The sequence below is a fragment of the Mauremys mutica genome, chromosome 5 (genome assembly GCF_020497125.1).
Source record: "Mauremys mutica isolate MM-2020 ecotype Southern chromosome 5, ASM2049712v1, whole genome shotgun sequence".
In the NCBI taxonomy this organism is placed as follows: domain Eukaryota; kingdom Metazoa; phylum Chordata; order Testudines; family Geoemydidae; genus Mauremys; species Mauremys mutica.
Window position 1 is genome coordinate 76,237,468 of NC_059076.1, and position 17,686 is coordinate 76,255,153.

At 37.2% G+C, this 17,686-nt stretch overlaps 1 long non-coding RNA gene across 2 annotated transcripts in view; it reads left to right on the top strand.

Moving 5' to 3' along the window:
• The first annotated feature begins 13,417 nt into the window (after positions 1–13,417).
• LOC123371589 overlaps positions 13,418–17,686 on the top strand; it is a 122,716-nt gene continuing 118,447 nt past the window's right edge. For both annotated transcript variants that reach the window (XR_006579855.1, XR_006579854.1), the window contains exon 1: positions 13,418–13,519. This is a non-coding gene — a long non-coding RNA (uncharacterized LOC123371589). The remainder of the gene's footprint in view (positions 13,520–17,686) is intronic.

The window sequence follows — 17,686 nt, forward strand, 5'->3', positions numbered from 1 at the left end:
AAATTAGAGTGAATAAGTGAAGACTTGGCACACCACTTCTGAAAGTTTGCCTGCCCCTGCTCTAGTAGCACATTATCCCAAAGAGTCCAAGTATCATTATTACCCCCATCTTTTTGTTCTTAAAGGGACAAAGCTTCTTCAAAAATACATTTTACAGTTTAAATGGGTGAATACTTTGGGCCAATCCTGGCCACTGTGATGTGAGACTTTTTTTTTTTTAAAGCAATCATTGCCACTAAGAGATTTAAAAAAAACAGGTACATTTGGACCTTACAATTGTTTTGCTCTTGAGCTGCAAAGTCATTAGAAAACTCTAGTACCATCTGCTGGCCAGCCAAAAAATCTCCAGTCTCAGAACCATGCTGACTTCATTGGTGATGCTTATACACAAACAAGTCAGCAGCAAGTAGGGCAGAGCCAGGCTGGCTTGTGCCCTGTTAATAAAAATCACAAGAGAACGTACAAAAAACTAATAGGGTAAAAGTTTCTAGAAGGGTATTCCAAACCGTAAAGTAATAAATAATATGCTCAACCCTATATCTTTCAAAGGGGTGTTTTATATTAGGCCTCTTTTTAAGGAAGCAAGCTTTTCATAGTATATTGTTACAACACTTTAAAATGATTTCATATGTGCTAGTACAACCCCCTCATGTAGGTTTAAATTCTGACTCACTGCTGATATCCTGGAGGCTATGTGATATAGAACATTTAGATGAACCCCCTTTTATGTTCTAAAATATATGACATTCTTAAAATTAGATATTAACCTTGTGTTTCAGTGGTGCATTAGATCACTTTTAGGTAGAAGCCACAACTTTGATCTCTACATTCAAAATAAGAGTACTAAGGTTCACAAGGTTAAAGAGGTAAATGATTTCCCATATACTATAGGCCCCTTCTAAAAAGAGGACAATAATGATGAGCCAGACACTTTTTCCAGAGGTGGAAAGTAACTAGTTAGAATACTTAATCTTTGGAGACACATCCCTGGCATTAAGTGGATCCGTTTAACTCAGCTGAAGGCCCAGCCCAAAATCGAACAGCTGGATTCTGTCATCCCTGACTGGGGCAGTCTTGTTAGTGTAGTGTGACCTCTGGAGCACTAACACAGATAATACTGGCACCTCTCTCTACTCTAATCTACTACCAGTCTGAGCAATTCAGCAGGAGATGGGGGCATTAAGGCCATATTATTCCAAACAAAATTCAGCAGTGGTAGCAGAGTATTGTGACAGCATAAGAATGATTCTACCTTCTTTTCCCACCAAAGGTTTTTTAATGATAAATTTAGGGAATTATGTGTAAAAACATCATGGCTATATTATTATTTTTTAAGTTATGCTTAGCAAAAGGCAGTTTGTGTCAGGAATGCTATCAATGTACATTGTCATTCCAAAAACACATGGTTAATATGTGCACGCTTGCAATCTCTCTCTCTCTCCTCCCTTTCCTTTTTTTCTTATAATACTTACACATGCAAAACCATCAATCCTGTGTTCAAGGGACATTAAGGTCCCAAAATCAAGCACCCAATAGTTAGGATATGCCAGAATTAAGGTTGCCTGTTCAACCTTAATTTGGATCCCTTATGCAAATGCATAATGATAGTCTTTAATTACAGTGATCATATAGTGGTTTTGCCACAGAACCATTGCCTTATTCAATGCACATGATGGAAAGTGTTCTCTGAATGGGTAGGTATTCAGTATTTCTTTTTATACTTGTCATTCAGTCTGTGGCTCCAGGTATTATTTACTCTATGCCATGAACTCAGTATAGAATTATTGCTTTTCTATGGTGCTTTCAAAGTAGCATCTTTGTTCTTTACAAACATTAAGGAATAGATCTTCACACACCTCTGTAAGAGGGAGTGGTATTATTATTCTCATTTTACACATGGGGAACTGATGAACAGACATGAAAGCCAAAAATGTCAACTAATTTTGGGTGTCCAATTTGAGATGCTTATGGCTTGATTTTTCCATAATACTTAACATTTTATATCACTTCATGTTCAAAACATTGCTCTCATTGACTTCAGTTTTGTTGTGAATGCTCAGCACTTCTGCTAATCAGACCTCTTACGTCAGGTACCAAGAAAATGAGGAAAACACAGTGGCCAATTGTGAAAATTATAGTGTTTTGACTTGCCTAGCATCACATAGGAACTCTGTGGCAGAATCCAATTCTCCAGAGTGGCATTCATCTATCATTGCCACAAATCTATTTCATATCTTCCTGCAATCCCCTGCCTCATTCACTACATGCCTTCCAACTTCTGCAACAAATGAGGCAGAAGTGCTGCAGAGAGACAGACAGAACCTGAGTCAACCCCAAGTTTTAATGTTCTTTTAATGTGGGGGCTGGGCTAGTGTGTGTAACTTCCCATGCTTTTTAAAAACAAGAAAATTGAAAAAACAAAAATTTAAGCATAGATTCATAGATTCCAAGGCCAGAAGGAACCATTGTGATCATCTAGTCTGACCTCCTGTATAGCACACATCCTGGAACTTCGTCCAGATCTTCCAGAAAAAAATCCAATCTTGATTTAAATCCACCATGACCCTTGATAAGTTATTCCAAAGGTTAATTGCTCTTTCTGTTTAAAAAAAAATTACAGTTTATTTCCTGTCTGAATGTATCTAGCTTCAACTTCCAGACACTGGATCATGTTGTCCCATTGTGTGCTAGGTTGAAGAACCATTGTTAAATATTTGTAACTGTAATTAAGTCACCCTTTAACCTCTTTGTTAAACTAAACAGCTTGAACTTCTTGAGTCTATCACTATTAGGTGTGTGTTCTAATTCTTTAATCATTCTCATGGCTCTTCTTTGAACCTTCTCCAATTTATCAGCATCCTTTCTGAACTGTGGGCACCAGAACTGGACACAGCATTCCACCAGCTGTTGCACCAGTGACAAATACAGAAGTAAAATAACTACTGTACTCTACTCCTCCTTGAGATTCCCCTTTTTATGCAACAAGGATTGCATTAGTCCTTTTGGACATAGCATTGCACTGGGAGTTCATGTTCAGGTGATTATCCACCATGACTCCAAAATCTTTTTCAGAATAACTGCTTCCCAGGATAGTCTCCCTCTCCTGTAAGTATGTCCCACATTCTTTGTTTCTAGATGTATGAATTTATATTTAGCCATGTTAAAACACATTGTTTGCTTGAGCCCAGTTTACCAAGTGGTCCATATCACACTGCATCAGTGACCCGTCCTCTTCATTATTTACTGCTCCCACAATTTTTATATCATCTGCAAACTTTATCAGTGATAATTTTATGTTTTCTTCCAGGTCATTGATAAAAATGTAAATAGCATAGGGCCAAGAACCAATCCTTGTGGTATCCCATTAAAAAAGCACCTTTCAATGATAATCCCCTGTTTATATTTATATTTACATTTTGAGACCTATCAGTTAGCCAGCCTTTAATCCTTTTAATGCATACCATGTTTATTTTATATCATTTTCGTTTTTTCCTCAAAGTGTCATGCGGTACCCAGTCAAATGGCTTTCAGAAGTCTAAGTATATTACATCAACACTATTACCTTTATCAATCAAACTTGTAATCTTATTAAAAAAAGATATCAAGTTAGTTTGATGGGATCTATATCCATAAACCCATGTTGATTGGCATTAATTATATTATCTTCCTTTAATTCTTTATTAATAAAGTCTCATATCAGCTGCTCCATTATCTTGCTCTGGACTGATGTCAGACTGACAGGCCTAGAATTACCCAGGTCATCTCATTTACCCTGTCTAAATATTGGCACAACATTAGCTTTTTTGTAGTCTTCTGGAAATTCAACAGTGTTCCAAGACTTACTCAAATACAACATTAACGGTCCAGTGACCTTTTCAGCTAGCTCTTTTAAAACTCTTGGATGCAAGTTACCTGGCACTGCTGATTTTAAAATGTCTAACTTAAATAGCTGCTGTTAAACATCCTCCTGAGATACTAGTGGAATGGAAAGAATGTTATCATATGATATGATTACATCAGTGATACTCAGATAGATCTACCTGCAGGCTGATTTGAGAAATTTAGGCTAAGAGGCAGGCTATTTGCGCAGAAGGCTGACAAAATAATAATTAAAGTCACCTGCCAATAAATAAAAATAATGGATGATTGCAACTTAAGTATTAGTGTTTCTCTCTTTTAACAAAGTTTGTAAATCAGCATTATCACCTGCATAGGCACCGACTCCACGGGTGCTTCAGAGCGTGCAGGAGGCGCTGGGGGCCGGGGGTAGAGGGAGGAGTGGGGGCAGGAAGAGGCAGGGAAGGGGGTGGAATGGGGTGGGAAGAGGCAGGGTGGGGGGGAAGAGGCAGACGGGAGCAGGGGCTTGAGGGAAGTGGTGGAGTGGGGCAGGGCCTGGGGCGGAGCGGGGGTCGAGTACCCTCCAGGAACTCTCAAAGTTGGTGCCTTTGATTACCTGTGTTTGTGGCATTCTCTAATGGGAGAGGTGACATTAATGATCTCTGGAAAGCTTTGTGAAGAGTGGTGTGTAGGGTGTAAGGGCCAGATGCATGCACTGGTGAAGATGATCATCTGTTAGGCGATTGCAGTGTTTGTTTTTTATAATGTTCACAGTAGAAAACCCAGATTCACAGAGGTATGTTGATCTGAACATCATTAAAAAATACATGGCTAGATTCTGACTATTCTGAAACTGGTCAGCATATTGAGTCCAGAAATCACAAAGTCCCACTTCTCCAAATTTTGCCTTCAAGACGTCTGAACTCTTGAACCTTACAATTTCTAATTGAAAGGTACCTTCATCAGTTGAATCTATAAAATTCTTTGCTTCAGAAGGGCAAGGTCCATTGGCAGAGTGAACAAATGGATCACAGACAAATAAAAGCAAATCCTTTTGGAATTTTAAAATTGTCAAATGGCTTTTTAAAACTTTTGATCAGATTGTTTAGGAATTCTTGAATCATTTTCATTGAAGTTTCATCTGTAGCAACAACATGCAATGTGGGAAAGTGCAACATCTTTCCTGTTAAGTCTGTCTGAAAGATTTCAAGATTTCTCTGAAAGGCACACACTTTTTCAAACAGATCCCTGACACTGCTTACATGGCCTTGGAGCTGCAAGTTGAGGGAATTCAAGTGACAAGTAATACTGCAGAGCAAAACTACCTGTGACATAGCGGGAACATCGTTCATAAATTCCAAGAACTCCCAAGCCTTGTTGGTCTTGAGGTTTGAAATACATTTATTATTTCTTTTTGAAATGCACAAAACCTCTCTAACATTACTTAACTAATGAACATCATTGCGCTGCACCAGGTCACTGTATTCTTTTGAAATGTATTGTAAAACAGCCTTAAAAAGACAATGTTGCAAGCTAGAAGTTGAGCGTATGTAGTTCTCATCACAATATCCACTGTATTTTTTAAGTCCCCAGACAATTTACCACACAGAACAGTCTGGCGAATGAAGCAGTGAAGTATTTTTAATGAAGGGTGTATCACTGCTAAATATGAAGCAACGCTTGTCTCTTTCCTTGTCATGGAGGAACCTCCGTCTGTAACAAACAAATTTACTTTCTGCAGATCTCAACAATTTTTTTTTCAAAAAAGCCTTTTACCTGTTAAAAATATTCTCTCCTATGGTTTAGATTAATGGTATTAAACACACAAATTCTTCTTTGAAAATTTCACCATCATAATATCTAACAAAGAGCAATAGCTGGGCAACGTCACTTAAATCAGTTGATTCATCCACTGAAAGAGACATGTATTTGGCGTTTTTTAAATTGGAAAGCAGTGCTGATGAAATCCTCATAAATTACCTCCAATCTTCGCATTGCCATGGAATCCAAACAGGGGAACTTGCTTCACGTGGTTCACAATGTCATCTTTGTTTTTATTTCCGGCAAAAGGCTCCTCCAGCATTTCCAATGTGCACTCCTTCACAAGCGTGGCATCCAGAAACACTTTTTCTTCTTAGCTAGTACCAACATTATCCGAGGAGAAGCAGCTGTTGCTTTTTCCTGTACAGTCTCTGATGTTGTGAGAACATTTGAAACGTGATACGAAGACTTCAAATGTTCAATTCTGTCATGTCTTGCAACATTGCCAGGAGCATAGGCCACGTAGAAGCTACTGTGCTTTGATTCAAAGTGGCGCCTCATGTTGATGACCTTTCTGGCAGATACAATGGTTTGGCATATTAAACACAAAGGTTTTGCATTTAAATGAGGTGGCATAATAAAAAGAAAATCCACTGTCCAGTTTGGGTTAAAAGTTCAGTTTTTGCTGTCGACTTTGCTACATTTACTCCCACTTGCATTCATTTTTGGATCCATTTCTATCAGTAATGAAAACATGGGTGGCATCCTATCTCAAATGTAGCCGATGCTATTGTAAGAACTTAAGATCCAATAAGCAGTGTTTAATTTAGTGCTGGGGCTGAGCCCTGGCACCTCTTTCATTACAAACTAAGCACTGTCAGTAAGTTACTTACTAAGGAAGTCATAGGCAAATATAGGCAGGGCATTATTGTTCATGAATTTAATTATAAACATTTTTTAAGGTGAGCTGGCAGGCCACACAGGAAGCTTTGGTGGGTCACATTTGGCCCACAGGCTGCCTACTGAGGATCACTGGACTACATCATCTTTTTTTTTTTCCCAAATACAGAACAGAAATATTTATTGAACACTCTGCCTTTTCTTTATTATTGATAATTCTACCATTTTCATCTAGTAACTGACCAACACCATTGTTAGGATTCTTTTTGTTCCTCATATACTTTAAAAGCTCCTTATTGTCCTTAACTCTGCTGCCCAGAGATTTTTCCTTGTGTCCCTTTGCTTTTCCTATCAGCTTTCTACAATTCCTAACTTCTGATTTATATTTATTACTATTAACTTTTCCCTTTTCTTCTGTTTGTTATGTATTATATTTTTACATTTCATAGCTGCCTTCTCTCCCCTCTAAAGTAGGGCAATTATTTAACCAATATGGCTTTCTTCTTTGATTGTAGGACTGTGGCTTTGGGGGCATCTGGCAAGTTTTCTTAAACAATTCCCAATTATCTTTCTCATTTTTCTGATTAAATTCTTCCTTCCAGCTGATTTGGCTCATATTGTTTTCATCTTTGTGAAATAGGCCTTTGTAAAGCACCAACTAAGATATATTTATCTCTGATGAGGACTTTATTCTGTTTGCATATTATAAATGTAAACGTCATGATCACTTGTACCTAAGTTACGATTAATTTTTAGATCTGTGATCACTTCTTTATCTGTCAAGATGAGGTCTAATATAGAATCACAGAAAATTAGGGCTGGAAAAGATCTTGAGAGGTCTACAAATGCAGTCCACTGTGCTGAGGCACAAGGAAGTAAACCTTGACCCTCCCTGACAGGTATTTGTTAAACCTGTTCCTAAAACCTCCAAATGATGGTGATTCCACACCCTCCCTTGGAGGCCTACTTTAGAGCTTAACTATCCTCGTAGTTGGACAGGTTTTCCTAATATCTAAGCTAAATATCCCTTGCTGCAGATTAAGCCCATTACTTCATGTCCTATCTTCAGCGGACATGGAGAAGAGTACACCACAGCCATTAACATATTTGAAGACTATCATCAGGTTCCACCCTCAGTCTTCTTTTCTCTAGACTAAACATTCCTCATATGTTCCTTAAATCTTTCATCACTTTTTTTTTTTTTGCTTTCCTTCAGACTCTCTCCAGTTTGCTCACATCTTTCCTAAAGTGTGGCACTGGTACTCCATTTGAGGCCTCACCAATGCTAAATAGAAAGGGACAATTACCTCCTGTGTCCTACATACAGCACTCCTGATAATACAATATTAGCTTTTTTTTTTCTTCCAAACTGCATCATGTTGTAGACTCATACTCAAATTGTGATCCACTATAACTCCCAGAGCCTTTTCAGTAGTACCATCACCTAATCAGTTATTCCCCATTTAGTTGTTTTGCAATTGATTTTTCCTTCCTAAGTGAAATACTTTGCACTTATCTTTATTGAATTTCATTTTGTTGATTTCAGAACAATTTTTTTGTAGGCAGTTTTGAATTCTAATCCTGTCCTCCAAAGCACTTGTGACCCCTCCCAGCATTGTCATATACAAATTTTATAATATGCTCTCCACTCTATTATCCAAGTCATTAATGAAATTATTGAATAGTGCCAGATCCAGAACCCACCCCTGCAGGATCTCACTAAACATGCTCTCCCAGTTTGACAGTGAACCATTGATAACTACTCTTTGAGTATGGTTTTCAACCACTTGTGTACCCATTTTATAGTAATTTCATATAGACTACATTTCCCTAGTTTGCTTATGGTTCCTGATTTTGACATCTGGAACTGTTTCAAAAGCCTTACTAAAATCAAGATACATCACATCTACTGCTTCTCCACCTATCCACTAGGCCAGTAATCCTCTGTCAAAGGAGATTATTCTGATTTGGCATGATTTGTTCTTGATCAATCCATGCTGTCTATTGTTTATATTTTTCTTTTCCTCTGTGCACTTACACATTGATTATTTAATAATTTATTTTAGTATTTTTCCATGTATTGAGTATACATAATTGGATGCAATGCTTCTTGAGTTAAGAAATTGTTATTTATAACACATAGTAATTCCATGGATGTCTTAGTATTGGCAGCATGAGACCACCAGCATATGTCGTTCAGATTGAAGTCTCCCATGATCACACAGCTTTTTCCCCTACACATTCTAGATAGGTGTGTAAGGAGCTGGTCAGCCTGTTCCCTAGGGTGACTTGGTGGTCTGTAGCAAACACCAACTACTACCCATCTTGTGCTTTATCTGTTAGGACATTGATCCATAGGTATTCAAGAACATTTCCTTTTGCCCACTTGATTCCTTCCTAAATAGGTTATAACCATTGATTTGAACATTTCAATTATGGAATCAGTAACACGAGAATCAGGTTTCAGTAATACCGACTAGATCAAATTTATGCTCATAAATGAGCAATTCCAGTTCCTTTTGTTACTCAGTTTTCATATCTCCCCCCCCCCCCTCCACACACACACGCACACACTATGGTCATCAACATGTTTGGAACCTTTTGATCCACAACACAGTTCTCTACCCCTTATGCTAAGGGAGTAAATGGTAGCAGTAAAAGACTGTAACCTTTGTATGCACCTGCCACTAGAGGTGGATGAAGTTGCACAATTGGCCAGTGGGTTTCACAGCTATTTGCTAAACAGCAAAGCAATGTTGAAACTGGTGAATAATGAGTTCTAGTCCAGGTTGTATAGGGGAGTGTTCTGTAGTGGTTATAGACCCTTCTGACCCACTCCCCTGCTGCTATACCCTTCTCCCCATTTTATTTTCCTCTATTCCTGGCTTTTGCCCCTGCGTCCCCCTCCTAGCTCCTGCTCCTATCCCCAGTTACCGCTGCCCCGTTCCTCACCCTTCTGCATCCAAGTCAGGTTATTTCCTCCCTCCTTTTCATGGTAACCCAACACCAGGAGGGGGAGCTTTGAGACACAAGACAGACAGACAGTTGCCAATCTCTTTCCTGTGCCTAGTATCACAGTGTCCCCTGGAGGCTGGTAGGCACAATTGCAGGGGAAGTTTTGCAAAATAAGTTAGGCAAAATTACAAGCAACTAAAAGCAGTTTTTATAATGGAAGTGATGGGCAATCCGAGCTATAGGTGTAGCTACCTGCACTGCCTATAAAAAGAGAGAAAGAGAGAGAGGTACCTACCTACACATATAGACAAACACACACGAATGTTAGGGTTCTAGTATAAGTATTGTAAGCTTGTGCTTGAGCCATTTCCAGATTTATGCTTTAACCTTCCTTTTATTATTCACTGTTAAATAGCTTTTTATAAAGCCATTTAGTACATTGATGACAATTTTTTGAAGGATGGTCAGAAGTTATACTACGATTAACCATCATCCTAATTGGTCCTTGTCCTGATTAATATCAATTTCTTTTTTCTATAAAAGTGATAGAGAAACATGATATTTTTATTGTTTCTAATAAATCATTTTTTGATTTGAACATGCTGGCATTTATAAGAAACTAACTGTTCACTGGGTAATCTACAATGTCTGGTATTCTAAAATAAAGACATGCTGTATCCCTGGCTCATTCTTTTCTGTGGTGAGTCACTGTTATTTCTGGGAAATGTTGATTACTACTCTACTTATGGTAGAATGAAGCAGAGTTCAGCTAGTATTTTATGGTTCTAAGTGGTGTAATTATCAGGATATTTTTAAAATATATCACTGTGGGGAAAAGTACATCATGGACTTTACCTTGAGAACACAGATTCTATGAAATGCAAATAATGTAATATATTCATATTTCCACAAAGTTAGCTTACACAGTTTTCACATACAAAACAAGGAACCCAGCAAGGCCATGGACAGAATATGGCAAACAAAATTCATTATAAACTCAGTAATCCATATTGTCAAGAATAATTTGAACTATTCACACAGAACATAATGTAGAGGTAAAATTAATTGTAACTAATCAAGAAAAGGACCAAATCACCACCTTCTGAAAGGGATGACTTGATTCTGTATGGCCTGCTGGAGCAAGTTTTTTAAGAACATGCCTAACTTTAAGCATGTGAGTAGTGTCATTGACTTCAACAGGAACATTTTTGTATTTAAGCTAGGTGTGTATTTAAGTAACTTGCTGAATCCTGGCCTAACTGGGTGGAGCTGCCCTGCTTGTTCAGGTTGTGAACTGTGATGCTTGAGCAAACATTGATAGGACAATCTTGATATTTCAGTTATGTTCTGGCTTTTGAGTGCCTGATTTTTATTACTTTAGTATTGCTTTAATGCTATTTTATTTGCTTTTCAGAAGGAAAAGAGGGATCAAAGGTAATGGTTTGTGAATTGCTTTCTCTGCAGCTGTTTTGCTTTGCACTTGGAGCTTGAAAGTTCTTGTTTTTATTTTTTCCAGTGCAGTTCACCTTCTACATAATATATGTTCCAGAATTTTTTTTTTGGTAAGTTCTTTGTACTGGCAAGTCAACATATAGTGCTTGGACATCTAGTGCTTCTAATACTTTAGTGTGCACCTGGGGCCTCGTCCAAAGCCCACTGAAATGAACAGGCAACTCTGCTTTCATCTCAGTGGGCTTAACTTAGATTCTTGTAACGCAAACTCAAAGAAAAAGCTTATATAACTGAAGGACCTGATGCTGGAGTGTGCAGGTACGCCCTTGCTGGATTAAGACCTAAAGGCACAGGGAATTATTTTCTGGTTAGGAACTTATATCTGAGCACAGTTCTTGCATGTACTCCTATAGTGGTTCTTTATAGCACCATTTCCCAAGTTTTAGTTGTGAGCCCTCATTTCAACACATTGGTAACTTCTGAAATACCTGCCTTTTGCACTGAAATTTTACATGCTGGCTGTCTCCCCAAAGGTTTTTGATTTTTTTAACTGAACAAAATCCCCCCAATGCTTTGAATTCAATAAGATTGGGGTAAAATATATATCTCATCAATTGAAAAAAAATTAGCCGCACTTTAAGACAAATTATAGTGAAAATAACTGAAGTACTGAGCTTGACATGGACATAGCTGTTTATCAGGCACAGTGCCTGTGGTTGGTTTGGAAAACATTCATTTCAATTTTAGCTAAGTTATAACCATTTGAGAATATGTCCTTTAAATCTATAGAGCCGATGTGTGCATAAACATAAGAGCACTATGCACCATTGAGCAAACAGAAAGATTCACCTACATTAAAGATGGAAAGTTTGGGGAATTAGATGGATTGTGAAGAAGGAAAGGAAAGGGAGCACACTACTACTCTCTTTCCTTTCAAAAATCTGTTTCAAATGAAATTTCAAAATTCAGTGCTTTGTTTCAATTTGGAATGAAAACAAATTTTGAAATAATGGAGTTTCCCGCTCCAGCTGTAGCAATATTTATTATTTGCTAAACCTTGTTTGTGGACCATGTGGAAGAAGTGTGTTTTTTTAGGAAGGATTTGCAAGGAGACATTGAGGAGCGGGGAGCAGACTGGAATATGGAAGCATATGGGTGGCATGGGAAAAACCAAGATGATGAGAGTAGGACAAAGAAACTACAGAAATGGTGAGGAGACTGGTGGAATGAAGAGGGGTGTGATGAAAACAAAAGAAGAGATGTAGATGAGATGGACTTGTGCAGGGCTTTTAAAGCAGTAGAAAAGAAGTTTAGTAAGGGTGGGGGGACAATGAGAGAATTAGAAGAGGTGAGTAAATGAATTGAGCCTAGGGGGAAGAGGATTATTTTCACTGTACTGTTTTAAGTGAACTGGAGGGGATGGCAGAAAGCAAGAGACTACTGTAATTAAGGTGGGAATAAATGGGAGGGTATGAATAAATGTTTTAACCATAGACACATAAAGGAATTAGGTCAGATTCTTGAATGTTGTGGAGGAAGAAATTGCAGGATACGATAGCTAGCATATGTAGTGAGATGGGTAAAAAGAGTAAAAAATGATCCCAAAGTAATCAACCTGGGTGACAGGGAAAAATTATGTTGCTACAAAAATAGAGAAAGGACAGTTACTTCCTCTTCCAACCCTGAGGATAAACCCCTAGCATCTCCATTAACACTGTGTGTTTGTTGGCAAATGATGACTTTTTCATAGCTGCCAATGTATATGTGAAAATTATCTCAATAAAGCTTTTCTTTTTCAGAAAATATCACTTACTATGAATGGGGAGGTTTGTTTCTTGTTTATGCTGATAGGACAGAAAAATATCAGATATGATTGCTTTGTAGTTTTGTATTCTCATGAAATATGTTAATGTTGGAAATGAACATACATGGATGAACAAATCTAATTAGAAAAGTCACAATTTCATAATCTACCATTGATAGATCTAAGGTGTTCTTCAGTTTGGTATCTAAGCACTGTGCAAAATAAAGGAGTGAGAGAGGATGGGATTTTCAAAAACACTTAAATGATTTGAGCACAAATCTCATGGAAAGTCAATGCAACTTGTGTTCCAAAATTGCTTAGGAACTTTTGAAAATCCCACCCAGAATCTGAAACAAAAATGTCTCTCCGTTCATCTGTGGACAAGTAGGTGTGAATTGAATCCTTCTTGGGATTTTTTGTGTGGTGTTGTTGATAGGAGAGATCGCCAGGAAAGCACTTCTTAAAAAGGTGTATTTTTATGACGACAAAATTCACGGTTTCAGGACTTATCAGTGTTATATCCTTGGGGCAGCCAGTGTAGGAAGCAATCACTTGAGGCCAGAGAGCAGGCAGCTAACCAAAACCTCCATTTTATTTACATATATACAGAGAGCTCCTCAGCCGGTTGAAACCGGTTGAGCTAACCCATAATAATCTAACTCAGTTGCCATAGCAACAAAACCATGACAACCAAATACACAACAATCAGAAGAAAATCTCAATACTATTTCTGAATCACAATTTACCCTATTCAGCAACAATATTCCTCTGCTTTCTTTACAGAAGAGTCCAAGGGCTTCTTTCATCAAGGTAGTCAGTTCATGCAATGGACAAAGGAGGCAGGATACAAATCCAAATCTGAATTAGCTTTAGGCTAATGTTTGGGTTACAGGGCAAATCAGGGCTAGATTTTAGTTTCAGTAGATGTTACCAGATGGTCTCATGAGATTTCCACCTCAAATTGTGGGAAACTCAATTTACAACTAATCTCACAAGATTTCTACCATCTTGCAAAGTGAAAATATCTTTGTTGACTAGAATTTAACTATTTTGGGTTGAAATCCAGTGTCTATGACTGTTCTTGCAAGACTTTGGTTCCCTCTAGCTGGAACATGAAAAGAATGACCTTCTGGTTTTAGACCTGACCTAAATTTAAAATCTTACTCAAAGCTAGAAGTTTCAAAGGGCGTCCTTGAGATTTGGATCTGAACTCCACCTGCAAAATAAAAAGGCATTGGGATTTGAAACTTTGATTTTGTGTTATATAGTTATTACACTAGAGTTCAGCAAAAAATGTTGGTTTACATCAACAGGGTTTTGTATATTTTTTTTCTTCAGTTTCAATCTGTATTTTTGCCCCCTCTGAGCTTCACACTGAATTTCAGATTTTCCAGCTTTTCTAATATGATTCGCAACCTCTGAAATATGCTCAGTAAATTCATATAGCCTTATAATTAGTGGCCATATTTTAATCTTCATATGTCCATCATTGGACAGGAAAGGATGGTTCAACTAAATTATACATTTGGTAGTGGAGTGAAACTAGAGAAACAGCTTTGTCTGATCATGGACAAGAGACACTTTTGAATCTGGGCTAGACATCTGCTGCTAAGCTGTGGTTACACAGAATTATGTTTCTTTTCCCCATAACTAGCCTTCCAAGAGCTAAATTGTGCTCCAATTTACATCAGTATAAATAAATAATAACTCCATTGGTGCTAGTGGTATTACTCAAGATTTATCTTTCTTTAAATTAGAGTATTATTTGGCTGTAAGGTTGCATATGAAAAAGCAGAAGTTGTTACAAACTGAAATAATTTTATCTTACTTGCAGGTAGAAATAGACCTGTTTTTCATGAGCTTTCTAGACCAAAACAGTCTGGGTTATCTTCAGATAAACACCCAGATAGCCACCAACCCTTTTGAAGGTCACTCATCACTACTTACTCATTTACCTACCAGTCTCAACCTCCAATCTTTCTCTGCTGAAAATGCCACACTCTCCTTTTCATAATGTAATCCTGTTCTGTACCATATAAGATCTCTTTGTCAGAAATATTAGGAAGTGTATTTCAATTAATTCTTTTATAAAGAATAATACTTACAACCTCAGTTTAAAGTAGTTGTTTTTATCTTTAATGGCTTTTTTCTGGTTTTAATCAAATGTTATTTTTCTCACTCACTACACATGGATGTATAACATATGTCCAGGGAAATGGGTGCGAACCACATGGCTAGAAAGGATGAATGCAGTATAAACTATAGACAAAGTGATAGAGAAAAAATAAACTAGTATCATAGATGATGCACCTAGCTCCTAAAATATACTACACAATGAATGTGCATTTTAAATCCAGGTGATTGAATTCTTTCTTCAACATTTATTAAAGCTATCTTCTTGTTTAAGTTACAGTTCCTCAAGTGGTTCTGTAATTACAGAATCATGGGATTGGAGGGATTAGTTCTGATTTCACACTGGTTTTACTCTGGTGTTACTGCATTGACTTCAGATGATTTACATCAGTGTATATGAGATCAGGCCACAAATTAGGGCTGTGTTGTGCGGGGGTTATTTTTGTTTGTTTTCACTCTGCTAAAAAATGAGAAATTGAACCTATTTGGAAAGAGAGTGCTTAGGTAATTCCTAAGGACCATAGAGTATACACCCTGGCTTCTGCTCAAAAGAGGTCATGGACCAGGTCCCAAATCCAACTGAATTATTTCTTTAAAACTTGGCTAGACTAGGGAAAGCTATTTTCCCCATTGCTCTGTCTTGAGCTCTCATAACTAGTACACAGGGCCCCAAGAGCCATCATGATTTACCAAATGAATACCAGGCTTTTCAAGGAGTTGTCTTGATATAGGCTTGCCTGATAGATGATGATGATGTAAAATATACAAGGGATGTGTTAAATTTCAGACCATAGTTTTGTGTGGTTATCTGAGAATAATCCCTTCATATTTTCCTGTATTTCAGAGCATGTTCTTGGATGGGTCTGACTGTTATGGGAAAAAGTCCACATATTGTGTGATTCCACAGCCTGGATACTTACTGGGGAATCCACCTTTTGCTGTGGAATGGTGCTCCAGATTCTGAGCTTTCATTTTAGAATAAAAATTGTTTCTAATCCACAAATTATATTCATAACCCATGAAAATGTGAACTGAGTGTAAACTGGTGCAATGTTGTCGTCTTGGGTCCATAGACAACCTAATACATAGCTCTGAAAAGATCACATCTGACTGGGGGTGTTAATTCTGAAACTTAAAGATGATGACTTTAGTATCAGCACTGTTAATTCTCTCACGACCATTCCTTTTAACATCAGCATCCAACAAATGTGTTTATTCTAATTCAAAACTGTCTTACATCTCTCCAGCTGGAGAGCTTAATACTAAAATAAATAACACATGGGCTAATGAGCTGATTGTATTAATTTTTTTTACTGAATTAATTAAAAACTGGGGTTTATAATTTGATTTAAATGGATCTATATCAAAATTTGTAGTCTCCTGTACCAGAATGCCCCAAGTCTCAGGGGACCTGCCACGTGCTTTAGGAACAGTATGGAAATATGTATACAAAAATCTCTGTCTGTTCCGCTTCCCAACTTCTGTCTCAAACCTACCTGGTAGATTTATTGCTTGATTTCACTTCAGTAGTCTGACTCCCTGTGTGATTTCCAAAAGCCTGCAGGAAGGAATCAGCACTTATTGCTGCAAAAGATTATGACATCATAGAGGTTAAAAAGAGAATGAATGATGTGGTTAGCCAAGCATTCAATATTACTGGAGGAGGGGGTTATATGGAAACATGGCTTTTCTGTCAGACAGAATGAATGAGATATATAATTTGTTTTGTCCTTCTCTTAAAAGGACAAGGGAAAGGAGACAATCTGTCTTAATAAGGGCATGCTTTGAGCATCAACCAACCAGAATATAATATTTTTTGAACATCCATATGTGATTAAATTAGGATTAATTATTAAATTAGGATATTGAACGAAATTTTTGAACTAATATTTTTTGAACATCCATATGTGATTAAATTAGGATTAATTATTAAATTAGGATATTGAACTAAATTTAACGTATCAATTTATAAATCAGTCAGTTAAATTAGCCAATTTTATACTGATAAATGGGAGTTAATAACAATTATTACTTTCTGAGCCATAAGGCACTGATTCCCAAATCAGTTGTATGATTTATAGATTACAGACATAATTTACAAGTTTTCATTTACATGACTTATATCCCTAATGTCTCAGGAATTAGTCCTATATTTTATGAAAGAAACAGTGTTAAATATCATGGCATAACAATAAAACCAATTGAATTCACAACTCAGGGTGACACTACATTTTTAACCCCTGCTGCTGCTGTTCATAAGGTTCAGTGAGGAGAGTTAAAGACAGAATTGTAGTCTTAATATTGAATGTCACGACTATTGATTGTGCATGACCTAACCTATGTGTTGTACCTGTGGATTTTTTTTAAAGCAGACTTCAATGGCAGGCAGTTGTGCAACAGGCCATTTATAATGGAAGAGATAGGAGTTTGCTCTTGTGGAAATTTCACATTGTTCCTTGCACTAGACACACTCAAATATATTTTGAGGTAAATGAATATCATGGAACTTACATTTCTTGGTACATTTCTACATAAACTTTTAACTCTCTATTTCTTTGAGATCCAAGTTTGCACCCATTAATGTCAATGAGGTTTTGCCACACACTACAAAGAAAGCTTACTTTCTTACTGCTTACTTTCTTACTGCTTACTTTCTGGCATCTGTTTGATTATTCTGTTCAGCACAAAATAATAGTGTCTTGTACTGTTCAAACCATGAAGAACTATTGAGGCCAGACTAATTGAGCTGTGGTTGTTATGAGGCTCAATTCATTAATTATAAAGCACTCTGAGATCCTGAGATCAAAGGTGGTCTAGAAATGCAAAGTACTATTATTATTATTA